At 39.7% G+C, this 27924-nt stretch overlaps 1 protein-coding gene and 1 long non-coding RNA gene across 3 annotated transcripts in view; one reads left to right on the forward strand and one right to left on the reverse strand.

Moving 5' to 3' along the window:
• The window catches only part of LOC133651091 (neural cell adhesion molecule 1-like), an 881445-nt gene that overhangs the window by 53968 nt on the left and 799553 nt on the right, over positions 1–27924 (reverse strand). The gene's annotated exons all lie outside the window — the stretch shown is intronic.
• Positions 2474–27924, forward strand: part of LOC133651102 (uncharacterized) — a 51053-nt gene continuing 25602 nt past the window's right edge. The window contains exon 1 of the long non-coding RNA XR_009826375.1: positions 2474–2506. This is a non-coding gene — a long non-coding RNA (uncharacterized LOC133651102). The remainder of the gene's footprint in view (positions 2507–27924) is intronic.

Here is a 27924-nt window from a genome sequence, read left to right on the forward strand (position 1 = left end):
ATTAAATGTACATTTTTCAATGTATTTATGAGTGCTATTGGTAGTGTAACAATATAAACATAATATGTGAACTAGTTACTTATTTTAATTCATTATATGCAATTATTTAATAAAAAAAAGAGTACAAAATAAGTAAACAAAAACTACTACTCTTAAAATCATTAGTTTTTTGGCCATCTTCTGGGAATTATTTTTTTTTAAACATTAACAAAAAAAACATGAAATTGTTTTGTGAAAATAAAAATATTCCAGTATCGTATACTGATTCTACCCTTGGTATAAACACTATCAATTATGGATAAGCCGCCCTCTCCTTATGTGCCACAATGCTGACACACCAACAGTTGCTGTTATGTTATTCTCTCTCTACACTCTTATTGATTTACTTGTTAATTTCCTGTTAATAACTGCTTACTTTCTGCTGTAACGTGGTTCCATCTTCACTTCTTAAACTTTACAAACCACTTATTTCTTGGTGTCGTTTCAAGCCAGTTGAGTGTTTAGTTTAGCTATTAGCATGCCTGCTCATAGCTTGCTTTCTGTGTTTAATCGGTTAGGCTACTAAGATAAGATACTAATAAATGCAGTTTATTTTTTCTAAAATAGAGGTTATTGTTATCTTAAAGGAACGTCTCCACCCTGTGTATGGAAATACATGATTAGCTGCCAGCTTGTCAGCCTGGGGACTAAGATAAATACAGTGTCTGTCAGAGGGGAATGTGATCGGTATTAAAAGACATTTTGCATTGGCCGATCACATACTTTTTCACGAATATCGGCCGATACTGATCGGCAGTATTTTGAAAATCACTTTTAAAAAGTAATTAATTATAGTTACTCGTTACTTTACCAAAAAAGTAATTTATTTACTAATGGAATTAATCATTAATAAATTAAATTATTTACTAGGGAAAGTATTTAATGTTACTTTAAAAAAATAAACTTCAAATCTCTGACATGCAGTTGAGATGTTTCATATTTCTTTTTTTTTTTTTTTCCATTTATTCGTTCTTCAGGCAATGACATAAAAAAAAAGTACAAGGTAGACAACACGTAATAACATAAATTAATATAATGTAAAAGGTAACGTACAGTATGTAAGCATGATGGAGTTGTGTGTTAGCTTTAGCAGTTACCAGCGGCAGACTGCAGTTTGTTGACTCTGATGCCAGCTCTTTTGAAATGTTTCACCAGACTGTTAGCTCTGGCTAATAAATAGTTTGAATGTGTTTCGATGGCTGTCATCTTCTTGTCATTGATTTGTTGTTCATTATTCCCATTGTGTGCATATGCTTATGTTGTTGTCTGCTGTGTCACAGTGTGATGGTGCCTCTTCCTATTTGATCTCAAGTATATTTTAGTGCGGTGCTGCTTGATATTTCCAGACCTAAAAGTAATTCATTAGATTACTTGTTAATAGTAAAAACTAACCCCATTATTATTAGAGATGGGGGAAGTAATCGATTTTTAGTTGCATCGCAATTCGGACATGGAGGATTATCGAATTGATTAGTAAACATCAATAATAAATGTAAATAAAGTAATGCAGACAGTTCTAAAATTTGGCTGACTACAGCGAGCCACCTCACCGAGAGATCCGACCAGCTCCTTTACTATCTGGCACTTATGGTCCAGTTTTGCACACATTTTCATTAATTTAATACATTTTGTTATTAATTGTTTCTTATTTCAAATGATTTTTTTTTAAAGTTGCAAGTGATAAACACTTATTTAGTGAAACAAAATAAATGTAATACTGCATCAATATACATAAACTAAAGAAGCATCAATAATCGATTTTTGATCGGATCGTAGCTCCTGAATCGTAATAGAATCGTGAGGTGCCCAAAGATTCCCACCTCTAGTTAGTATATAACGCCACTGATCGATCAACACATCCCTAGTTTATATATCAGCACTCACATCTGGATTTGCACCAAAATGCAACGGACGGGGTTACTCTTTTGCCTGTGCGTTATAGGCACCACCTACTCACTCACGCAATTTTGTGAAAATTGGTTATGTGATGTTGTGTAGCAAACATTCCCTTTGGCTAATAATGGACTGTGAGGTTGTAGAGGGCAGTTTGAAACCCATCATCTAGGACGGCGTTGACCTCTCTGTTCTGTGTAGTGGAAAAACGGTCATGGTTTTCTGGCGATTCAGGCCTAGCCGGGGGCACCGTCAAGGTGCTCCAGCCTGTTAACAGTAATCAGTTGGGGCAGCTTGCTGTGACGCTAACACGCAGACAACAAGCTTTTGTGGGCTCGTTCAGGTCACGCCATCTCACATCCTGATTAGTTAAGTTAGTTTTTTTTTTTGTCTTTTTCTTTCAGTTTCAGGAACTTCAAGTGGACAGGGAGATGCTGCTGGCGTCCAATAGGAGCGTGGCCGACGAGAGCCTGACTCGACGGCCCGCCTTATAACGGCAAACTCCAGTTGGCGGAGAAATACAAGCAACTGTCCAAGCTGGCGTCCACTTGTTATGAAAAACACAGTCAACTTGGTGAGTTTAGAGAGGGGGGATGGAGGTTGTTTTAAGTCCGTGTCAGATGCCTGTGGAAATAGTATTCAACTAGATGGTTCTGGGGTCTCTTTTTTTTAGAAAGCTAAAAACCTGAGGTCTGACGTCTCTCTTCTATATATTGCCGCTAGTCAAAGATCCTATATAGGAGTGTTTTTATATTTTAAGGAACGATCGTAAAAAAATAATGATCCAAGATCTTATGCAAGACTATACAACTCATCTGTTTTTATGAGCCTACTGACAAAAATGGTAGTCAAAGGTCCTCTTTTTGCATTAGGTTTTTAAAGACCTAATGCAAAAAGCTACTCAAAGATCCTCAATATGACAGGAACACTTCTATTGTTGGTGACCTACTGCAAAGATCCTCTATATTGACAAATGTGATCTATTGCAAAAATCCTCTATATTGACATAAGTGATCCACTGCAGATATATTCTCCGTGTAGACCTACTGCAAATATCCTTACAAAGATCTTCTATATCATGGGTGTCCAAAATGTGACCCGGGAGCCATTCTTGGCCATCAGCAAGTTTTATTGGTCCGCAACATGTTCTAAAAAATGTTGATTTATTATTAATAAAATTTAACACTGAAAATTATTTGTTGTGTCACTTATAACACACAAGTTACGATAACAGTGTTTTTGTTTGTTTAAATAGCTTAGCATATGCTGAGAACATATGTAATACACAAAATGTATCAAATAATTATTTCATTTTGATTATGTTTGCCCTCGGTCCAAAAAGTTTGGACACCCCTGCTCTATATAGACTAGGGAAGGGCCCAGGGCCCACTCCAATATTAACAATGAATTGGTGATCTTCATCTTGATTTCAATGATATTCAAAAATTGATATCCAACCTACTTACAGTTTAACAGGATGCAAGTCAAATTATATAAAACCATGTGTTAATCACATATACTATTAAGGCTTAGGTCAGGCTGATACAAAAATGATTATTAATCAAATATATTGAAAAAGAAGGGACTCATGAAAACTGATTTAAAAAATACATTTTCATACAATTACGCAGTGCTAAAATAAATAGATTCTAACTAAATAATACTATGTAATGAAAATATTGTTTCTTAAACGGTCAATACATTTTAAGTACAAATGAAAATCGAGCTCCACCACTTTAGTCGTTATTTTTGCGCTTAAGAAACTTCCCTATGACTTCAGCGCCAGACTTCACACTACACTGTCTTGTTCGAGTTAAGCACACCACACAAGGTCTGCGTTTTGTTCAGAAGCTAATAAAAATAATCGAATAAATTATCAAATTTAAAAGATGGTTTGACAAAAACAGACTATCTTTGAATTTCAGTAATACTAAGATAATGCTATTCGGTAACGGCAGAAGAGAAAGTCAAACAAAAATACAAATAGACATAATAGACATTGAAAGAGTAAAAGAAACCACCTTTTGGGTGTAATATTAGATTATAGTGAATCAATAAAGTTTAAAAGTCTAAAACCACAAGGATAGCGCAGTGATTACAAATACATTGGAGGCAGCCACCACAGTTGACATACTTGTTTTTTAGTCTGTAACAGAAAATATTGAAAATGCATCAATTTGACAAAAAAAAAACCTCCTGACTGACTTGAACCATTTGATGCTGAAAAATAAAATTTAAAAACTCAATAATTATCCATCCATCCATCCATTTTCTAATTAAAATTGATCAGTGACATTAACACTTGAACCTACAAAACAAAAATTAATAAAACAATTTGTGTTGATTTAAAAAAAAAAAAAAAAAATCCCAAATAAAGAAGTCCAGGATTAATGGCTACAATGAGCACATTTTGTCATGCACATCTTTTTCGAAGCAGGGTTTGAAATATCCATCCATCCATCCATCCATTTCTACCACTTGTCCCTTTCGGGGGTGCTGGAGCCTATCTATGATACTGATAAAGCATTGATAAAGCATTGTAGCATTAAACTTGTTTTGTTTTTTGTTTTTTCACTTTTTTTGGGTGGCATTGTTGGGATATAAACAAAAAATATATTATTTCGACATTTAGGGCAGACAATAGATGTATGATGTATGCAAATATGATGTAATAGCTAGGAATGTCTGATGTTGGATGTCAAAAAGTAAATTACCAAAAAATAAATTATAAACACAGTTTAAACAGTAACACAGTGTTTGGATATAGGAAAATACAACACTGTACTTTAATCAAGTGATTATTTGTCATACCACAGTTTGGGAATCCTTGCTCTATAAGACAGCAGTAAGTTGTGTAACTGTGATAGAATGTTACAGGTTCAAATCCCAGTGCTGGACGGTTAAATGCGGTTGTGTTAGGGGTGATTATTCGATGACCCAAGTTTAATGTACCGAAACATTTCAAGTAACGTGCTAGAAAAGTATGCTAAAAATGTTGGAACGCGTCCTGTGATGTCAAAACTGTCAGGCGTGAATCTCTGAGTTCTATTTTGACTGGGAGCTAGAAGTCTTCAGACTGAGGAAAACTTTGACGTTGGCATTGACGAGAGTTCAGTCGCTCGGCAAAAGTCTCAGCATGACTGCAGTTTGGTCATGGGAACCAGAAGGGACGTGTCAAATAGCAGCGGGGAGCTTTGCCGCAGTGGTCGGGGAATTTATGGGGTGAAAGGGGGCCTGCATGGACTTTGTTGAAGCAAGACGAGGCAGCACTAGCTGATGCCCCCTCGCAGCTTCAGCCCTAAATTTTAAGCCTCACGGGTACGCGGGGAAAAAAAAAATCTTGTCAGTGTTGGAGCGGCGCCAAATATCAGAAGATTAAGTAAATCCTAACCGCCTTCACTTCCAGAGGAAGTTGAACAAGTGCTGCTTATTTATAACTGGGAGCGTTAGCTTTGATGGATCAGCACAAAGTTTTATTCTTTCCTCATGAAAATCATTTCTGCCTCAGCCTGAGCTCCGAGGCAGCTGTGGAAGTTTGGCGGATTTCTAAACTTCCTGTGTCAGCGTGCGTGCGTGCGTGCGTGCGTGCGTGCGCGTGCGTGCGCGTGTGCGTGTGCGTGTGCGTGCGTGTGTGTGTGTGTGTGTGTGTGTGTGTGTGTGTGCGCACGTGCGTGATACACACGCAATACCACCTCCACTGCAAGGCAGGGTGAGAGCGTTTTGGTGGAGGTGGGTGGTGTGTGGGAAAAGGGTGGTTGTCCTTCCTCTGCAACACAGCTGAGTCTCATTTGGGCATCAAGGGGTTTGGACAGAAGAGGCATGATTTTTTTTTTTCATAACATTTTTTAATGAAATTACAATTCAGGAACGCTGTAATATTCTTGTTAGGCCACTATTAGGCGATGACACTTAATTTGCATGTTTTTGTTATTTTCAGACATTTTCAATATCCCTTGTCGATGACAATTTTTTAGCACTTCATAAAGGTTGTGGTAGGCTATGAAAAAAATCTCAGATTTTTTTTTTTAATTTCACAAAATTTATAGTCTTTTCTGATTTTTTTCCCCCTAATTTTTGAGGAAACCAATTTGTACAAATGACAGAGGTCATTCAAAACAGGTTTTGCTTTTATTTGATCAAAACTAAGTAGTTTGAAACGACACTGCATACACTGCATCTAAGGCTGCAGCTAACGATTATTTTTCTATCGATTAATCTATAGATTATTTTTTTCGATTAATCGGTTAATCTATAGATTGTTATTATTTTCGATTAATCTATAGATTATTTTTCCTTTTACCGATTATTTTTTTATTCAAAATGAAGATGAAAAAATAAATGTAGGCCCGTTTTTTCAAAAGACATGGCTTTTATTTACAAAAAAAAAGAAGTATGGCCACTCAGTCAACATTGACAACAACATGACTAAATATTCTGTAACAATGTAAACATTTAAAACTTTTAACACTTAACAAAATTAAAAGTAGCTTATTTGCTTTTTAATGTGCAAATATAAAAGTCAACATCCAGTGCAAATCTTAATATTCTGCAATATTATAAGCATTTCAAAAGTAAAAGTATTGCTTATTTTGCTTTAAAATGTGCAAAAATAAAGATAAACATCCAATACAAAAAATTGCAAAACGAAATATTCTGTAACAACAGTGTACAAATTTCAACAAAAGTGAAAGTATTGCTTATTTGCTAAAATGTTCAAAAATAAAGATAAACATCCAATACAAAAAAGTGCCAATCTAAATATTCTGGAGCACTGTAAACATTAAGTATTGCTTTTAAAATGTGCAAAATAAACATCCAGTCCAACACAGTACACAATAACCAATTCTACTCATTCCAGTGAGTGACTAACAGTTGTAATGAAGAAAGGTTAGCATGTGTACATGCTCTGGTTCTTTTCATGTTTACAATATTCCCAGCAGCTGAAAATAGGCGCTCAAAAGGGGTCGATGTGGCTGGAACTGAGAGGTAATTAGCCTTCACCTCAAGCCAGGACTGCGAGTGAGCTGAGCTGCAGTTGAAGTTTCTAGAAGGTCAACGGGCTCATAGTGATGTTACTAGTAGTTGACTGGGAGGTGTTTATTATCATTTGGGGAGAGTCCGCTGCCTGATGCTCACCTGCTAAACACCCATCTGCTCGACGCTGAAGCGCTTACTACATGCGCTCTGAATACGCACTGCTGATTGGCTGATAACGCTCTGAATACGCACTGCTGATTGGCTGATAATGCTTTGTGTGTACCAATCAGATGGTTGTGTGGGTGGGACAATGCTGCGTGCTGAGGCAGAGGCAGAAGGAGCAAAGCAGCTTGAACTTATCTGAACAATATCCCTTGTTGTGGTATTTCAATTAACTGGAATCCAGTGTGCTGTGGGGTCCTATTGTAGTGAATCACACCTGAGACATCCTAAATTAATCAAATATTTAATGGACACGTGAAAGTAAACAATGTGATAAAGAACATTTTACATCAATCAATCTAGTGATATAGATATCTGGTCAGGACACACCTCACTCTTTTGCCTTCACCTTCATTGTCCAAATGTTTTTGGTGACTTTATATACTCTGGACCTAGACGTTGAGTCCACAACATACATGGCGGACAATAACTGAAAGTCTGCTTTGCCAATCCAAATGCATCAAAGTTTTCCGTAGTCTTCCCTCGTCGGCTAGGTAATACAAAGCACACGCTACCGCATTCTTGTTGTCTCTCTTTCGACAAATGGACAAAGTTTTTCGGTAAGTAGAATCACAGCTGACCTGGACATTCGAAAGTTCTCTTGCCGTCTGAGAAGTGTTGTATCCGAAATAGCTGCAATCGCTTTCTCTTAAGGTATCGATGTGTGATTTCCACAAGCATCCGTACATGTAGAGGAAGGGGAAACACGGCATGTCTGGATGACTCGCCTCCATCTCTCGTGTTTACCTTCGCGTGGAAACAGGTTGTTATGAAGCTGGCTGTAGCACGTTCTTACCGACGTCACTTCCTGTGTGGGGCGCGGTTTTTGTGGCGTCACTTCCTCTCCCAACTCGGTTTGTAAACGATCGATGATTCCATACAAAGCTAAGAGGTGGAGAAATACACGGCGCACTTACCCGTGTAAAAAATTATCCAAGGAGGGAGACCTTAAACGATGGTTTAGTGGGACTGACACGATAAAGCTAAATTACTATTCATTTAAGGAGTTTTCCGGCTTAATGTAGACAGGGCCATAGTCTAAAAGTGCACACTGTGTGAGTCAATGGCCTTAAGGGCAGTCCACCAAACATGTATGTGTTAAACAGACAACTCTTTTTACCCGTGCTAAAGCATCTATTTATTTAGCTGCCACTCCTCAGGCAGAAAAAAAAGCCTTTTGACGCACATGTCAAGACCTTTAAAGAACCCTGTCATCAGACACCACCGTGATCCTTCGGAATTGTGAGATTTCGGCAAACTCAAGTATCGTTTTTTGGGCCTGGAGCAAACCATCGTGAGGTTGTCAGATAAGGTGTCGTGTTGGTCCGGTGACGCATGTGTCCTTGGTGTCTGATGTCTCGCAGTCTCTGGTTCCGTGTTCCTTGCACAGCTGATGCACGCGGGTCCAGGCTTCAATCACCTTCATAAAGTAAATGCGGCTGGACATGTTCTTCTTTGATATAACAAGATGGCTGAGCCCATGTGAGCTGCCCTTGATTTTTTCTTCACAGCCGCTCTGCAAGGCTTGACAGCATCACGCTCGTCGCCTGGTTTAGCCTCCAAAGACTTTGGGAACGATTGATGTGTTGCAGTCTAGTGATGACAACAACGAGACTGCATTTATTTTCCTTTAATCTTCTTTAATTCCCGTGCCAATATCTTTCTTCTACAGCGGAGATGAGGAAATGATCTCATGCCAGAAACAGTTATAATGTGGAATTGACCGCATTAAGTCTGTAAAATATGGGAGTGACTGTAGTAATGTTGCAGCAGATTCCTAAAGACTCTAGCAGGTGTTTAGAGCTCTGGTCATGTAGAATATATTTGATTAGTATATTCTTCTGTAGGTCTTTAACCCTTTTATTATTCCAGGATTTGGGGCTAAAACACAAACAATTTAAGATTTAAAAGTGGTACCCAATGTAAAGTTGTCCATGAACCATTTACAGTAGAGGTGTGGCTAAGGATGGGTACCTTTCACATTCCAACCAATACGGTGCCAATTCCTGCTACATGGAGAAATTGATAGCTGTAATCAACAGTAACAATTATTGGTATTTTTAAGTGTGTTCTTGTGGTGATAAATGCTAGTTTATTAGGAAGATGATATTTTTATTTAACATTTAACAGTGAGCTAATCAGTCAATCACATTTTATTAATACGACCCTTTATCACAAATGTCTTGAACGACTTCACAAACTCACGAAATCCCCTGATCTAAAACCACATCTGGGCCAGGAAAACCTAAAAAAAAAAAAAAGATAATTACGTCTTCTTTTTTTAACACTACTAAGTCTAATTTGCAGTATCCATTTATTTCAGTTAGTTGTAGGTGTGTTGCTGTAGTCAGGAAGTAGTATTTGACATTAAGTTATAGGGCTGTGAAACTTTGGACACCACACGATTTAAATTGATTCGATTTTGGGGGTAACGATTTGATGCAGGGTCTATTCTTGATTCAAAAATCAATACTTTTTTAATAAAATTGGGTGCTAGTTCTGTGACTAACTACATTCCTCCATAAAATAGATAAACAGCTTTGATACATTTCTATAATACTTATAAGAAAATTGGTTTTGTTTAATAAAATTTTACACAAACATTTGATAAAATCTAATGCAAATGAGGCATCAAGAGAAGTATCCAACATTTATCTTTTGGAAAGTAAATCTGCACAGGAATTATGGGCATCTACATCAACAATATGATTTGCCAGGACAGATTTTAAAAATCGATTTTTGATTTTTGTTGAACCGATTAATGATCGTTACAATTGCGATTAATCCGAAAATCAATTTGTTTGATACCCCTATTAAGTTAAATGCCAGTCTTGTCTTTTGTTGTGGTCTACAAATTATTTTGTTTGTACTCAAGCATGTGAAATTTCCGCGAAAACGCAGAAATCTGTGTTTTGAAATATTCACTTTGCGTCAAAATATCACTTGGGCGTTTTTTTTAATGAAATACCAATAATAATGCAATTTATAAAAAACGTGTTAAACTCTCTCTCAGCCGCAAGTATACTCGCTTGTTCCTCTTGCCTAAACAGCACACTGAGTTACAGGACAAGCTAATATGATTGTTGTAAGCTTGTTTCAGTGGTCCAAAAATAAACAGAAGAAAAAATGTCATACCATGGTCGAGAGCACCAAAACAAGCTCGCTAGTTTGCTAACCATCTAGCTAGCTTACTTGTTGTTTCCGAGACACAACGTTGACGGCTACCCACTTTGCATTTTTTGCTCATTTAGGTATTTTTGCTTGTAATGAGCAAATAAAAATCTGTCAAAGGAACAAGTCAAAATTGTCTCTGCAAAATTTTTTGAAATAGGAAATTAGCAATTAAAGCTTATTATTAACTATACTTACTAGTATTGTGGAGTTTTGTGTCTTATAACAAACTTGTGATGCCCAAAAGTAGTATTATTTCCTCAGAAGATGTATTACCTTAAAAGAAGTTCTTCTGTCTCACTGAAAAATGACTATTCAGGGGATATTAACTTTTATTAAGTGTGTTTAGATATTTCGACTAGAAATTATGGATAAATAATTGGTGAGATTTTGAGTTTTTCCAGTGCAGCATGGTGTGGCTCATGCATTCAGGCTAATTGAAGTTAAAATCCATATGTGTAGAATATGCGCATATGATTAAAATGATGTAAGTGTGCAGCAGCGCGCATGTGTTTTCTTTTGTATTGACTTTTTACATAAGGCCATTTTTGTTTGCATTTTATCTGCTGTTGAAATACGGTCATCCAACATTGTTTTTTTTACCAAGCCCTCAGTTCTGATTGTTTCCTGGAATGGTGTAAATCAGTCCAATCTTAAAAATAAATAAATAAAATAAAAAACTTTTCAAGCAGCGTAAAAGAATCCTAGCCACGCAAACGGGGGCAGCATTAAAAAAATATCTAAAATTGATATGATCATCAATCGACACTCCTCCCGACCGTGAATATTTGTCACAGTTCACATCTTATACAAACATGAATCCTGAGCACATGTGAAGACGAAATTGTCATTTCCTAGCAGTCATAAAAAAAATCTCCCTGCAGGCCTATTAATCTTTCATTCAGTTATGTCAGACGCTTGCCTTTTACCAGAGAAGTAGCACTTTGAAAAAAAGTGATCTTAGGGAAAGTCAAAATAATTGATGGCATTGTAACAGCAGGAAACACAATTCTTCCATTCCTCCACAAAGATGTCAACTTTGGCAGGCCGGGAGGGGTGGTGGGAAGCATTAGAACATTCCAGCTAGCTATCTGCAGCTGATTATACACAATTAGGTCATCATATATAAATATCACAGATGGGGCCTCGCAGAACACGACGCGTGGGCACTGGAGGCGGTAAAAAAGCGGCCAGCGAATCAGGGGTGACCTTAGACCCCGCATCGCTGCCGTCTTTCGTTTCGTTGCGTCACCAACGATGCATTTTAGCGAAGCCACCTGCTGAGGCCGAAACAAGTGTGAATTAACTCTGTGTGACAATCTGCTTTTTCTTAGACAGAAATAACGTTTGCAAAATCCCGTCATGCTGCTCCTTTTTTTTTTCATAACCCTCCAATCCACACACACACACATTTGTTTTTTAACTGGGCTGCATGCTGTCAATCAAGCGCCATTCTGTTTTTTATATATTTCCCTAAGAATACAACCAAATCCAATTTAGGAATGACCTGTGAGTTCAGTTAGACCAGGGGTGTCAAAACTCATTTTAGATCGGGGGCCACATGGAGAAAAATCTACTCCCAAGTGGTAAAATCACGGCGTGATAACTTAAAAATAAAGACAACTTCAGATTGTTTTCTTTGTTTAAAAATAGAACAAGCACATTTCGGAAAATTTACAAATCATAATGTTGTTGGGGTTTTTTACACTTACATGTTGCGGTTAATTATATTTTATCTTTATTTGTCGTTATTTATACTTTCTGAATAAATTATGTGATAATATTCACCAGTCAACTCAATGGTGTTAATTTTCAATCTATCAAGATAAAAAATAATATCAAAATCAAATTACAGGATGTTATTTGTGTAGTTTGATCATTTTCCTCGACTGGTGCACTAACATCATGTTTTTTGATTTTTTTACATAATCTACAAAGATACAAAGAATTGCTACTGTGACATCTAGTGGACACATTTAGAACAGTTTCTTTCATTCAAAAATTTCGGCTCATTTTTATACTTGGCAAACTCATTCCGCAGGCCGGGAAAAACCTGTTCGCCGTACGTTTGACAACCCTGAGTTAGACCGACTAACATTTGTACAATTTTTTTTTTTTTTTCCGATAATTCAGCAGATTGCTCCCGTCATGTTGCGTGTAAACATATGGTATTTTAATTTATGACTGTCATGAAGCTTATTCTAAGGCAGGGGTGTCAAACTCAAATACAGAGTGGGCCAAAATTTAAAACTGAACAAAGCTGCGGGGCAAGGTTGAACAAATTAACCTTTTAATAGGGACCCAAAAAAGTTTTGCATTGAATATTGAACAAGCAAGGCTTATATAACTTTATAGTGACATGCATAATCGAGTTTCAAATAATAATAATAATAATAAAAAAATATCAATGGCATATCAAATACAATTTAAATAAAAATGTAATGCCTCTTTTCTATTTGTAGCCTTCTGAGGTAAATATCAACATTAACTTTTTCCACAGGCTAATAAATTAGAAGATAAAATAACAATGAATAAACCAACCATTCAGGACTTTAAACTGCTCAGTTTGCAACACACTGATCTAATCTGATGTGCCCAAGCCAGATACCTGCCATCTTTTCTTGGATGCTAGTTCATTAATGTCGGGGCTCAGGCTTTGAGCTGAAGCAACCTTCATTATCGAACGAAGTTGTTCATCAGTCATTGTACCTCGTAGTCCACCCGGACCACAGTCTTGGGGGCGTGCTTTAAAGGCACTGCGTTTATCGTCCTCCACGAGCTGTTGTCACGTCTGCTTTTCATCCATTCCAACAACGTGCCGGCCCAGTCACAAAAAATGTGCGACTTCAGCACGCACACACACACGTAAATGCAAAGCAAACGATACAGGTTACACTGACGGTGCCTGTATAAACAACTTTAACACAGTTACAAATATGCGCCACACTGTGAATCCACACCAAACAAGAATGACAAACACATTTCGGGAGAACATCTGCACCGTAACACAACATAAACACAACAAAACAAATACCCAGAATCCCATGCAGCCCTAACTCTTCCGGGCTGCAATATACACCCCCCCCCCCCCCCGTGCGTCGGTTGAGGTGGGCGGGGTTGGTGGTAGCGGGGGTGTATAGTGCAGCCCGGAAGAGCTGCACTATGAAAATTGAGAGTCTCCCGGAAGGGTTGGCAAGTATGAGAATTAGCGGTGAATGCGGTGTTACCGCGGCACCGCCGCTGAATAGAACCAGCGGGCCAGCTCTAGTGTTAATTTGATATAGCCTCAAGGGCCAAGTGAAATTACACGGCCAGAGTTTGACACCAATGTTCTAAGGAGTTATGACTTTTTTCCTACATTTAAAACTTCTTATTGTCTACATAACATGTAATGGTGGTTCTTTGGTAAACATCTTGCATAGATGATGTTTTACAGAACATCTTCAAGCCGCTTTCTGACAGTCTCTTCAGGATGCAGGGTTTGGTGGGCGGTCTTATTTACGTGGCTCCACTTCAACGTCATCCATGTTGTCGTTTTTAGCACTTGCATATCGAGTCTACTGACAGATATAATTGCAAACTAAACGCTACTTTGTATTAGAAATGGCTACAGCGGAGGATGCATGTGCATGTATGAGCCAGTCTGCCCCACAACACAGGAGAGAGAACTTTTTGACTACAATCATAGACTACAATGGCGGACTCACGCAAAGCTCTTTGGGTAAACCTCTACCATATATGGAGATATTCGGTGACGTCACACTTGGGGAAAAACATCAACAAATGGGGCAAATTCCGAACAGCTCGTTTGGAGGATGTATAAAGGAAGGCAAGATTGTTGTATAAATATCTCCGCCATGCCTCCATTGTTTGATTTCTAATTCTCTGCAGGTCCCAAACACACAAAAACAGGTACAAATTGGTTTTGCATAGTATGTCCACTTTAAGGTGTCAAATACTTAGTTATCTGATTTAGCTGCCCAGAGAGGGAAACTTTTCGCAAAAATATAGTCACTTTCTTTTCACCCGTCTTCGGAAGTCAAGATTTTGGGTGTGATTTTTGACTCTGAACTTGGTTTTATTCCACACAATAAATGCTCCACTAAAATAAAGTTTTATCATATTAAAAATATAGCCACAGTCTGCCCCATTCTCTCTCGGCCAACATGGAGACGCTAATGCATGCTTTTCTTACCAGCCGTATTGATTACTCTAATGCCCTGCTTTCTGGTCTTCCTAAAAATTAAAAATAAAAATAAAGTACAAAACCACTACAATTACTCAAGCTCAGCTGCTTGTGTGCTGACTGGGACTAGAAAGCGGGCCCATATTACACCAGTTTGAAAAATCACTGCATTGGCTCCCCGTGTGTTCCAGAATCAATTTTAAGATTCTTTTACTGTTTTTTTTTTTTTTAATGCCTTAATGGTCTTGGGCTCTCTGGCTGCAGCCTCCAAAATATTCCAAACGTCTGGACCCATACCCACAGGGAGGAATTATTCCATTATTACGCCCCCTATTTGTGAAACAGCCGGCTAGAGGTCGTCAGGGCTGCAGAGAATGTTATGATTTTTAAAAAACAAGCCCAAGACCCACCTTTTTAACTTGGCGTTTAATTATTCTTCTTCGTCATCTTATTTTCTATAATTTTTTTAATTCTGTGTTTATCTAGTATTAGCATGTATTTGTCACATGCCAATTTAATTAATTAGTATTTACTTTTTAACTACATATTTATGCAATATTGATGCATTTTACTAATTACATTGTATCATAATATATTGTATTCATTTATTTTATCCTCTTAATATACTTTCGTTGTATTGAGTTATTTCCAGTGTTTCCTCAGCGGGAGCCGTCTGCACTAGAGGCTCTGATGTGTCACAGCCGCCGTGGCTCTGGTTCATTGGTTCCCAGTTCCCTCGTTGTGTGCCCTGGATCAGGGTCACTGCGGTTGTGGCCCCTCATCATGCAGCTGCATAAGATAGTGTCACCTCGTTCTTCATTGCTCAACCACCTATGTTTTAAAATACTTTTATTAAGTGTGCATGTGTTTGGTAGAGGGAAAAGGGTGTTTAGGGTGGGGGGGTGTTTGACCGTTTTACCCTGGGGTTATATAATGAGGATGGGAGGCACTGGTTTTTAAATGTAAAGCACCATGTGTTACATTTTATATGTATGAAAAGTGCTATGCAAATTAAGTTTAATTGATTGAAATATTTTAGCTACACATTGTCTATTCCGAAGTAAACCCCAGCCTCCTCAGCTGCTTCACTCAAGCCTCAGAAATGGCCCCAAGCATCACTGAGCTTCGAACACTTGCACTTATGAAGATGAGGATTTCCCTAGCAATGCTCATTATTGCTCTTGACTGACTGGCAGATGCATTTGCTGGAGTGAGACCAACTCTGTAACATTTACCTGTGACAAGTATTATAAATCTTTAGTTGAATCGCCCTGCAGCAGAGCACAATGTGTACAATCGGACTGTGTTTTATTGTTATGCTGGGTGTGGTCGTTCGGCTGTAACCATCAGTACCACACACTTGGTGACTCAGAACAGACATGTCTTTCATGACCATTTCCTCTTGAGGACTAAGAGAGTGTGGTAACTGGAGCATAGACTGCACATTGTTATATTTGACATGACCTTACAGTATGTGACTCTGAAGTTAACTATTCAAGATGTTGATAAAGTCTTTCCTCATGCTTCCACCAGCCTTCTGAAGGAACGTTTTTGGCAAAGTTTTTTGGGGATTTTTGTGAAGTGGGAGCATGGTGCAGCAACAGGGAAACAAGCGGTGTGGGAATAGCAGGGCGACCTGACACCATGTGTGCAGCAGAAGGGTACAACGTCGTATCCCAGCAGGGCCCACAGCACATTAGTCTCATGTAAGACCGCTGCCCCTCTTGATCTTAATTTGCTTGCAGTTTTACTTTACCAAGTGGCTAATAGGGGCTTACATTAAAACACAACCATTATAAAATTCACGGTGGTCAAAGATCCTCTATATAACGGAGCACTCTGTTTAAAGAACCTGCTGAACAAAATAGCCCGCTAAATTGGCCTCACTTTCCACCTGTTTGTGTTGTAGCTATATTTGAAACCTCGATTTACTAACCCCTCTATTTGCAAACTTTTTTGATTTACAAACTTTTAGATAGAGCCAAATATGCCTCTGTGTGCAAACCGTGACTGTGTATGAACGCTTCATTCATTCATTCATTTTGTGTCACGCCTGCAAGGCGGAGCATTTTCGGGAAGGTGTCATTTGCTGCGCAGTACAATACGAGTCACTTCTCAGAGCTTTTGTCTAGTTTTGTCCATTTTGCTAACTCAATATGAGTCCCAAATAGACAACAGACCTGCGTGGAAAAGAGGGAATCGCTGTGGACTAAAAAAATAAATAAAATAAAATGCATTAATGACACTGACAAGTACGGGACATCAACGAAGCAGGCTTTGTACCAGAGCAAGTTTTAATTGATGATAATGAGACTGGACTTTTTTGGGAAAAGATGCCAAAGCAAACTTGTGTCACAACGGAGTACACTACCTCTCCTTCAGCGGCACCTCTCCCAAGAACGCACACACAGCCATCCACCTTACCCCTCCCCTTTCTCCCTCTGTCTGCTCCTTTTTCGTCAGCTCCTCCTTTGCCGATGTTAATGTAAGTGAATTTTACTTTTAAATGTTTATTATTGTGCCAAATATGGTTGTTAAAGTTAAAAGTTTTTTGGGATTTTTTTATTTATCATTTGTGAAGGCACCAAAGGGACTTGTGTGTGCGCCTGTGCTAGCAGAGCAACGCATACAGAACACAGCAGCTTGTTGTTGTTTTGGCTTGTTGATAAAGGGATAGTTGGTCCATCACCCCCTCAAGTTTGTTTGATATACAGTCCTCTATGTTGTGTTCAAAGTGTACAAACCCATTTATCATATTTACATTGTTTCTGGTGGAGAAATTTGCTTCATTATACAAACTTTTTGATTTTTGAACCTGGTTCAAGAACCAATTAAGTTGTAAATATGAGGTTCCACTGTATAGGAGCTGTTGATATCTACAACAAATTGTAGATATTTGCCATTGTGTTTCTATGTGAGCCCCTTTAGGCAGCTAACCAATTGGGCCTGAGGGGCGTTGTGCCCACTGACTGTGTAAGATAAATTTAGCTTTGCTTTAAGCTTTAACAGCCACAGAGGAATGGCGCCTACCTGCTCACTTAACACTGCCTCTGTATTTCACACAAGGTGGGTTTTTTTTCACAATTTCCCGTATGATGCTCCGTGGCTTGATATCATCTCCGTGACAGAACGTGTTACTCTATCAGGATCGTAAACACTAAGTGTGACTCGATGACGCACGGCCCCTCCATGTCCCCCCTCAGGTCCAATTCCCTGCCGATGCTGAATGTAGGTCACGTTCAGCCGCTGTATGAGTATTTGTTTTCTTGGCTGTCACCTCGCATTACACCACGTTGTCTCTGAACGAACATCTGCAACGTTGGGGTCTCTCGGACAAGACCGGTTATTTTAATGCACGCATGCTTGCTTTCAAAAAAAAGGGAAAAGCCTGCGCTCAGTGTGATGTTCTCTCTGGGCCGGGCAGAACACGGCCTCATAGATTATTCATGCTGAGTAATGGAGGTGTCAAACCAAAAGTTTGTATACCATATGGCCGGACTACACTTTTGAATTGGTCACAGTTTCATAAAGCTAAGGACCTGTGGCGCCGGACCACTAGGCAAGACTTGTCTCCCACAGAGTGGTGATGTGCTCATGAAGCACACAAATGTGTCCTGTCCCTTTTGAGAAAGTATTCATGAGCTCAATTTATGTAAATAAGACCGTCTCTGTCATTCAAACCTCCTCGGGCAACCAAAAAGACCTCAAGGAAAAGATTGTTGACGTACACAAGAGTAGAATGGGCTACAAGAACTTTGAAAATATGACCACTATTGAAGCAATATTTCATAAATGGAAGAAATAAAAGACAACCGTCAATCGCCCTTGCTCTGGAGTTCCGTGCAAAATTTCACCGCAAGGGGAAAAGACTCTGAAAAGGTCAGGGACCAGCCCAAAATTATACGAGAGAAACTGGTTGAGGATCTCAAGGGAGTTGGGACCACAGTCACCAAGAAAATGAACACCTTTTACTGTCATTAATGAGATCCTGCTGTGTCTGCGAGGCCCCCTTGCTCAAGAAGACACAAGTACAGGGCCGTCTTAGGCCCCATTTACACTAAGGTTATCCAGGGTAAATCACACCTTCCTCTCTGAACTCACTTTGTAAACGATCAATGAGTCCATACAAAGCTAAGTGCCGGAGATTCAAGAATTACACGGGTGACTTACCCGTGTAAAAATTTGTCAGAGGAGGGGGACCTTAAACGCTGGTTTAGTGTGGCTGAAACGGGGCTTAGGCTAAATAATTATTTGTTTAAGGGGTTAAAAGACTTAGTGTAGACATGGCCTCAGGTTCAACAATTGTTACAGTCACTACATTTCCATGCACTAGATTAGTTTGATTTCTTAAATAGTTTTTTTTTTTTTTTTTTTTTCACACCTACGTGTGAATTCCAAGTGTCCATGCACACTCTCCAATGCGAATATTGGTCATAAACCATGTGCCTCCCGTACACTGGGGGGGGGGGGCGCTTATTTCATTTTAGGGCAAATAAATGAATTATTTTTCCGGCTGACCTATGACATCACAGTAGCCATCTGCAAATCCTTACAACTTGTATTAAGTGATGTCCGCTGTAATATAGGCACAGATTCCAGATATTACATCTCGAACAGCTATGTTGATCCTAAATAGCAGACACCATCAAGAAATGATCTTGGATTGCACTACGGATAAGAGGCTACTACCAAGAATGTATCTGGCGGATGCAGGTCCGAAGCAAAAAAAGACCAGAGGAAGAGTTTTTCCCAAGGAATTTTCGGATGAAGAATCATGAAAACAAAACTTTTGAATGTCTCGGAGTTCATTCGTATTTTGTTCTGGAGTCCGAATTAAGCCGCCATTTTACATTTCCTTAGCTAACTTTAAATTGTTTCTTTTTTTCCTACTATCGATGCACTTCAAAATGTTCTGTTTTTATTTGTTTGAAGCAAATAGTCTCCTCTTCAAAGTTAAAAAGTACCAATGATTGCCACACACACGCTAGGTGTGGCGAAATTATTCTCTGCATTTGACCCATCACCCTTGATCACCCCCTGGGAGGTGAGGGGAGCAGTGAGCAGCAGCGGTGGCCGCGCCCGGGGATCATTTTTGGTGAATTAACCCCCAATTGGGACGGCGTGGCGAAGTTGGTAGAGTGGCTGTGCCAGCAATCGGAGTGTTGCTGGTTACTGGGGTTCAATTCCCACCTTCTACCTTCCTAGTCACGTCCGTTGTGTCCTTGGGCAAGACACTTCACCCTTTGCCTCTGATGGCTGCTGGTTGGCGCCTTGCATGGCAGCTCCCGCCATCAGTGTGTGAATGTGTGTGTGAATGGGTAAATGTGGAAATACTGTCAAAGCGCTTTGAGTACCTTGAAGGTAGAAAAGCGCTATACAAGTACAACCCATTTATTATTTATTTATTATAATTCCAACCCTTGATGCGGAGTGCCAAGCAGGGAGGTAATGGGTCCCATTACTCAGCCGGGGTTTGAACTCACAACCTACCGATTTAAGGGCGGACACTCTACCACTAGGCCACTGAGTAGGTTATCATTCCAATTGTTGCTGTTTTTATTGAATGGTATTTGCTTCCGGGTTGTATCCCGCACGTAAAGACTGGCACATGCGCGATACGAAGGGTCCTCTTCGGCCGCACGCACAGTGGTTTCCAGTTACATAATCCAGATGTTAGTCCGACTTTTCAAAAACCGAACACGATCGAATTAAGGTGTTTCCATGGGTTGTAGAATGCTTATTTGGAGCCGAACACGTATTGAATGACTACGTTTCCATGCACTAAATTTGTCTGATTTCTCAAATAATTCTGCTCAAAATAAGCATTCTACAACCCATGGAAACGCCTTAATCAGATCGTGTTTGGCTTTGGAAGAATTAGACTAACACACCTAGATTATGCGATTGAAAGCCAGATCTACCGAGTGGGTGTGGCGGTAACCTTCGTATCGCACATGCGCCAGTCTCAACACGCGGGATATAAGCCTTAAGCGGATCCTGTTAAAAAAAAAGGCAACAACTTGAAGGAAGAAGAGACTGTTTTTTTTTTTTTTTGCTTCTCAAGTTAAAAGAACGGAAGTGCAATGATGGGAACGAAAAAAGAAGCATTTATTTAAAAAGTTTGCGAAGGAAATGAAGAATGCCGGCTTCATTTGAACCCCCAAACAAATACGAGTGAGATGGAAGATAAAGGAGCAGGTATAATACAAGGCAAAGAATAAAGCGTACACAAACCTCTTCATGCTGCGTTTGTGCACCTCACACTGATTATCAATAACTCTGTATTCAACATAAGTGGCAAGCTTGTACAAACAATAGCAACTCTTATCTGAAGCTGTATCAGGGCACAGACATTTTTCCTTTTGCCTTAAAACTCCTTCCATCAATCCCCAGAGCTTATTGAATAAACTTTGAGACATTTGAAAGTTTTATTTCCATTCTCCTCCTGAAAACTCCTTCAAAACAACTCCGTCTTACCAGTCTTTTCTTCGGACCCACATCAAAGCAACTTTAAAGCTTTCTTGGTAGTGGTGTCATGTTTATGGCACAATCAAAGATCATTTCTTGATGCTGTCAACTATTTAACAACAGCATAGTGATTAGATATGTAATATTTGTAAGGTACAACAAGAACTGGGCTGTTGACTTTTAAGGAGCCACAATGATGCCTTGTTTTTGTGTGACGTCATAGGTCAACCGGAAAATCAATACATTTATCCACGCCCGGTGTACGGAAGGCACACGAATCGTTGAATTAGAGTGCGAATAGACACTGGGACTTCACATGTAGGTGTGAAAATACAAAAAACTTAATTATTTGAGGAATCAGACTTATTTCGTGCATGGAAACGTTGTCATTGTGATGTGGTTGAGCTCTTAGGCCTCAACTGGAGGCCAAGAAATGCTGAATGTGCGCCCATCAGCTGGTTGAGTATGGAAGTGGAAAGTTCCAGTTTCTCTGCTAGGTGGTTTCAGAAGACTTCACTGCATTGAGTGGGTAATAAACGTGGTCATGGAGCATAGACTCATGGATCAGAACCACCTGGCATCAGCTTGAACACTGAAAACTGGTGATGGCACTTCCAGCATTACAATGAACTGAAACATTCTGCCAGGTAAACAAAGGAGTGGTTCGAAATGAACCATGTGCTGCGGTCTGGTGTTTTGGTGCTTTAACACGGCATGCTGTTTTCTAATGACAGACTGGGCGGCGGGGACCAAACATCCTGTTGGTGGCCACTTCCATCAATGAGCATCTTATTTGGAGCCTTGCAAGGGCATGGTACTGATAGCTAGACGTCGGTCGTCAACCTACTCCCAAGATGTAAATTACTACCGGTGAGAAATGGTAATAAGTGACAACGCTGGTTGTACTTGTAGATCTATAGCCCTGGTCACAGATCAGAAGATGCGAGTACGGCGGTTTGTGTGAGGGTGTTCGGACATTGGGTATTTGGGCGTGTGCATTTGGGAGTTTGGGGAGGGTTAGGTTGACGTTGGGGATTTAGGCGTGTGCATTCGGGAGGTTGGGGAAGGTTGGGTTAGGTTGACATTGGGTACTTAGGCATGTGCATTCAGGAGACGGGGGAAGGTTGGGTTTGCTTGCAGAGGTGGGGGTGCGTTTTTTTCTGCGGTGAACAGGAAGTGAACACATGTATTTGTGATTGTTGTGATATGTAGAAGCGGTAGGGTTATATATAATTTCATCTGTGCTTCTTCCAACTCCTTTTCGATCTTGTTGAGTTGTGTAATTGTGAGCATGAGATATGATTCAGTGTAACCTTATATGTGTGTCAAAATAAACTCAAGCACATGAAGTTCCTGGATTGGCATAGCTAGTCTTTAGCCTTTAGTTCCAGTCTGTGGAGGTAGCTGAAACTTCAAGTTGCAAAGTGACATCCTTGAAACCTTCAAGATTTGGAGAGAATCTGTAAAAAGGAGGGGTCCAAAAACCCCTGAGGGGTGTGATTAGGAAACATTTGCATTCCAAACTACATTGACAAGAGGAAGGTCTTTAATTATTAGGTTTGCATGTTGTGCAGAGATCTATCTTGGGGCGATTACATGGCATAATTAGAGTCCATTTGTTAACCTTTATTTTCCTCGCCCCCATTACAACCCCCGGTAGGCGCTGAACTCAGTCTGACCTGTGGGAATTCATCGTGGATGTCACGGCGTGCCTTGAAGGGACGAGAGACGCCTTGCAGTCGACCGGGTCACACGTGATGTTCATGACAGCCAACTGAGATCCCGGGAGATGACTAAATTGAGTCTGCGTATTTAACGGGCTGACTGCCCATTTGTGTTTACATGTCGCCATACTGTGATGGTCCGTCTGCTTCAGCAGTCATACTCTTTAATCAGGGTTGTTCGACTTGTTTTGAGGGCCACATTTTCAGAAGCCTAAGAAACCGTGAGAGGTGTCCCTTCACTGTTACTCTTATTTTGTAGGTAATGTTAATGCAAGGCTCTCATAGCCCTTTTAGAAGGAGCGACTCCACCCACATCTTTTTGTTCTAAGACTGTTTAAAATAATGAGGTGAGTAGAATTTAAGTTTACGGCAATGAGCTGGCGACTTGTCCGAGGTGTACCCTGCCTTCCGCCCGAGTAGAGCTGGGATATGCTCCAGGCCCCCATCCCCACGACCCTGAGAGGGACAAGCGGTAGAAAATGGGTGGATGTATAAGATTGAAAGTGTAACACTGTATTCTACAAAACAGGAGTACCGTATTTTTCGGACTATAAGTCGCTCCGGAGTATAAGTCACACCGGCCGAAAATGCATAATAAAGAAGGGAAAAAACATATAAGTCGCACTGGAGTATAAGTCACATTTTTGGGGGAAATTTATTTGATAAAACCCAACACCAAGAATAGACATTTGAAAGGCAATTTAAAATAAATAAAGAATAGTGAACAACAGGCTGAATAAGTGTACGTTATATTACGCATAAATAACCAACTGAGAACGTGCCTGGTATGTTAACTTAACATGTTATGGTAAGAGTCATTCAAATAACTATAACATATAGAACATGCTATACGTTTACCAAACAATCTGTCACTCCTAATCGCTAAATCCGATGAAATCTTATACGTCTAGTCTCTTACGTGAATGAGCTAAATAATATTATTTGATATTTTACGGTAATGTGTTAATAATTTCACACATAAATCGCTCCTAAGTATAAGTTGCACCCCCGGCCAAACTATGAAAAAATCTGCGACTTATAGTCCGAAAAATACGGTAAGTCCAAACAATGGAAATACCAGTGCTCTGAGAGAATGAACCGAGCTATCTAAAGGTTGAGGCAGTCTCTAAAAGGGTCGCCCGTCTCTCATGCTTTTGTCCACCTAGGTGGCTGCGCCTTAAAGGCCTACTGAAACCCACTACTACCGACCACGCAGTCTGATAGTTTATATATCAATGATGAAATCTTAACATTATAACACATGCCAATACGGCCGGGTTAACTTATAAAGTGACATTTTAAATTTGCCGCTAAACTTCCGGTTCGAAACGCCTCTGCGGATGACGTATGCGCGTGACGTAGCCCGGCGAACACGGGTATGCCTTCCACATTGAAGCCGATACGAAAATGCTCTGTTTTCATTTCATAATTCCACAGTATTCTGGACATCTGTGTTCGTGAATCTGTTTCAATCATGTTCATTGCATTATGGAGAAGGAAGCCAAGCAAGCAAAGAAGAAAGTTGTCGGTGCGAAATGGACGTATTTTTCGAACGTAGTCAGCCACAACAGTACACAGCCGGCGCTTCTTTGTTTACATTCCCGAAAGATGCAGTCAAGATGGAAGAACTCGGATAACAGAGACTCTAACCAGGAGGACTTTTGATTTGGATACACAGACGCCTGTAGAGAACTGGGACAACACAGACTCTTACCAGGATTACTTTGATTTGGATGACAAAGACGCAGACGTGCTACTGTGAGTATGCAGCTTTGGCTTTTTTTTGCGTATGTACGTAACTTTTTTAAAATATATAAGCTTTATGAACCTTGGGTTAGGTGAACGGTCTTTTGGGCTGAGTGATTGTGTGTGTTGATCATGTGTTTGAATTGTATTGGCGTGTTCTATGGAGCTAGGAGCTAGCAGAGGAGCTAGGAGCTAGCATAACACGTACCGTACCGTACGTGCGCGTCACGTACTAACTTTTTAAAAATATATAAGCTTTATGAACCTTGGGTTAGGTGAACGGTCTTTTGGGCTGAGTGATTGTGTGTGTTGATCAGGTGTTTGAATTGTATTGGCGTGTTCTATGGAGCTAGGAGCTAGCAGAGGAGCTAGGAGCTAGCATAACAAACACGCAGGTGTTATTATGCAGGATTAATTTGTGGCATATTAAATATAAGCCTGGTTGTGTTGTGGCTAATAGAGTATATATATGTCTTGTGTTTATTTACTGTTGTAGTCATTCCCAGCTGAATATCAGGTACCGTGAGTATGCAGCCTTGGCTGCTAAACATTCGATAACTTGACCGTATGTGCGCGTCACGTACGTAACTTTTTAAAAATATATAAGCTTTATGAACCTTGGGTTAGGTAAACGGTCTTTTGGGCTGAGTGATTGTGTGTGTTGATCAGGTGTTTGAATTGTATTGGCGTGTTCTATGGAGCTAGGAGCTAGCAGAGGAGCTAGGAGCTAGCATAACAAACACGCAGGTGTTTTTATGCAGGATTAATTTGTGGCATATTAAATATAAGCCTGGTTGTGTTGTGGCTAATAGAGTATATATATGTCTTGTGTTTATTTACTGTTGTAGTCATTCCCAGCTGAATATCAGGTCACCCTCGGCTCTCACAGCATCTTCCCTATCTGAATAGCTTCAACTCCCCACTAGTCCTTCACTTGCACTTTACTCATCCACAAATCTTTCATCCTCGCTCAAATTAATGGGGAAATTGTCGCTTTCTCGGTCCGAATCTCTCTCACTTCATGCGGCCATCATTGTAAACAATAGGGAACTTTGCGTATATGTTCAACTGACTACGTCACGCTACTTCCGGTAGGTGCAAGCCTTTTTTTTATCAGATACCAAAAGTTGCAATCTTTATCGTCGTTGTTCTATACTAAATCCTTTCAGCAAAAATATGGCAATATCGCGAAATGATCAAGTATGACACATAGAATAGATCTGCTATCCCCGTTTAAATAAAAAAAATTCATTTCAGTAGGCCTTTAAAGGGTATCGGAACTGAAAGTTGACTTGACGTGTGTGCCGAGCACGCACACATACTCCTCCTTCACTCTCTCCCCAGGCTGGTACTTCATGACACCAGTGTTAATATATGTGTGTGAGAATGCATATGGTGTATTCATTGTGTTTATCTTCTTCGAGCAAAACAAAGGCCAAAACTAGTCATTTCTAAGGTTTTCCAAGGAGTGAAAATATTCCCATCACACTATAATAGATGGATGAACTTGATTCCCGGGCGCGGCCACCGCTGCTGCTCACTGCTCCCCTCACCTTCCAGGGGGTGAACAAGGGGATGGCTCAAATGCAGAGGTTAAGTTCACCACACCTAGTGTGTGTGTGACAATCATTGGTACTTTAACTTTTTAACTTTTTTTATTAAGCCCTCAGAAGAGTACATTTATTTGCCACACAAAATAATAGGTAAACAATAACAGTGCATGATTCTGTAGGCGACTTATCTTCACAGTTTTGCCTCAATAAATGGCAGAAAGTAAAGCACAAGCTATTTGTCTACACCGGTCAGAGATCCTCTATATAGCAGGACTGTTGGGCTGTTTTTACAGTGAGTTGACAAGAAATGTTTGTCTGAACAGTATTTTTTTCTTCTTTCAACCGCTGAAGTCTTCCACAACAGCTGTTTTTCAGGAATCTGCTGTAAAATGTCATGTGTTGAACTGATGTCATTCTGCTGGCTTTTGGCCTGTGGGCTGCCAGTTGAATACCCCTGTCTTAAAGGGGAACTGCACTTTTTGTGGAATTTTGCCTATTGTTCACAATCCTTATGAGAGACAAGACAAAAGTTGTTTTTTTTGCATTTTTTTTGGTAATAATTGTGCCGTTCCAGGTGGCTAGCAATGCAGCTAATGGGAGAAATCCATTCTGCCTCTAAATCACTTTAAAAATGCTTTAAAAAACAGTCAACAATACTTAATTTACATTCCGTAACATGTATAATAACCAAGCTGTAGCAACATTGTTATTGTAAGAGCGAACACTGAGGAACTATTTTTCTAGCGTAGTAACACGTCGTCTTGCGACAGCATGCTACAATGTTAACCGTAAGCTAGCTACGGAAAGGGGTGGGCTTGCTACTGCTTGAACAGCTGAAAGGCTTTTGAGTTTGCAAAACACAATGCGATAGGACAATCATTTATCTGTAAAGTATAATTTTCCTGAGGGAACTCTCCTGAAGGAATCAATAAAGTACTATCTATCTACTATCTATTAGCCCATACTTCATGTTTTGTTCGTACACAGCTAGCTCGACAATGTATGTAGTAGAGGTGCAACAATACACGTATTTGTATTGAACCGTTCGATACAATGGTGGGTTGATCCACTTCTGACAATACGCTTTGTGCTGAGAGCTAAGTGGGTCTGCGCCTCCCACATTCATTCAGACCAAAACAAGCTGCTGAGGCAGAAGTTACATGCAAGGCTATGCCTTCTGTAGCTTGTTGCAACAAGACTAATGCCTCAAATAAACCTGAAATCAAAGATCCTCCACCACCATTCAGATCTGGCGTGTCAACTACTTTGGTTTTTGGTTTTTGCGTATGACCCTGCTGGCAAGCGTGTCGTATACAAAAATACAAAGGTAAGTCGCAAGTGTCACACAATGATAAACTACAACAGTGGAAATAGAACGAACATGACAATGCGTTTATGCCGACATCACCCCGATGCGGAAATAGGTGGAACCAAACAAACACAAAGAGCAACAACCCACAGGCTACAAACTTTACCCGTGGCATTGAGAGAGCTATTCGCACATCATTCGAAGAGGGCAAATAGAAATCGATCGGGCGATTGCTACTTTTATTGATGTCAAAATGAGACCCTTTTCTGTTGTTAAAAATGTCGGGTTCGCTGTGAGCCCTGTTAGAAGATTCCTTCACGAACCTATTTCACCGATACCGTAGTTCCTGCGAAAAAGTAGACAAAAGCCCCATCAGAGACAGCAGTGTCCGTAGCACCCGCTGTTACTCTGCTGTTAAGAATGCACCGCAGAAGATGGGTGATCTATTAGATGCATTCATTTATTTATTTTTTACAAGGTTCTGCTTTTGTTTTATATGGTACTAAGTATGTACAGCATAAACATGGGGCAGGTATAGCTGCATCAGATACATTTAATTTATTTTAAAAACTGTACTTTTCAGTTGAAACAAAAATGTTAATAATTTTAATAAACTACAAGTTTTAAAAAAAAAAA

This window comes from Entelurus aequoreus, linkage group LG05, assembly GCF_033978785.1.
Source record: "Entelurus aequoreus isolate RoL-2023_Sb linkage group LG05, RoL_Eaeq_v1.1, whole genome shotgun sequence".
Taxonomy (NCBI): Eukaryota; Metazoa; Chordata; class Actinopteri; order Syngnathiformes; family Syngnathidae; genus Entelurus; species Entelurus aequoreus.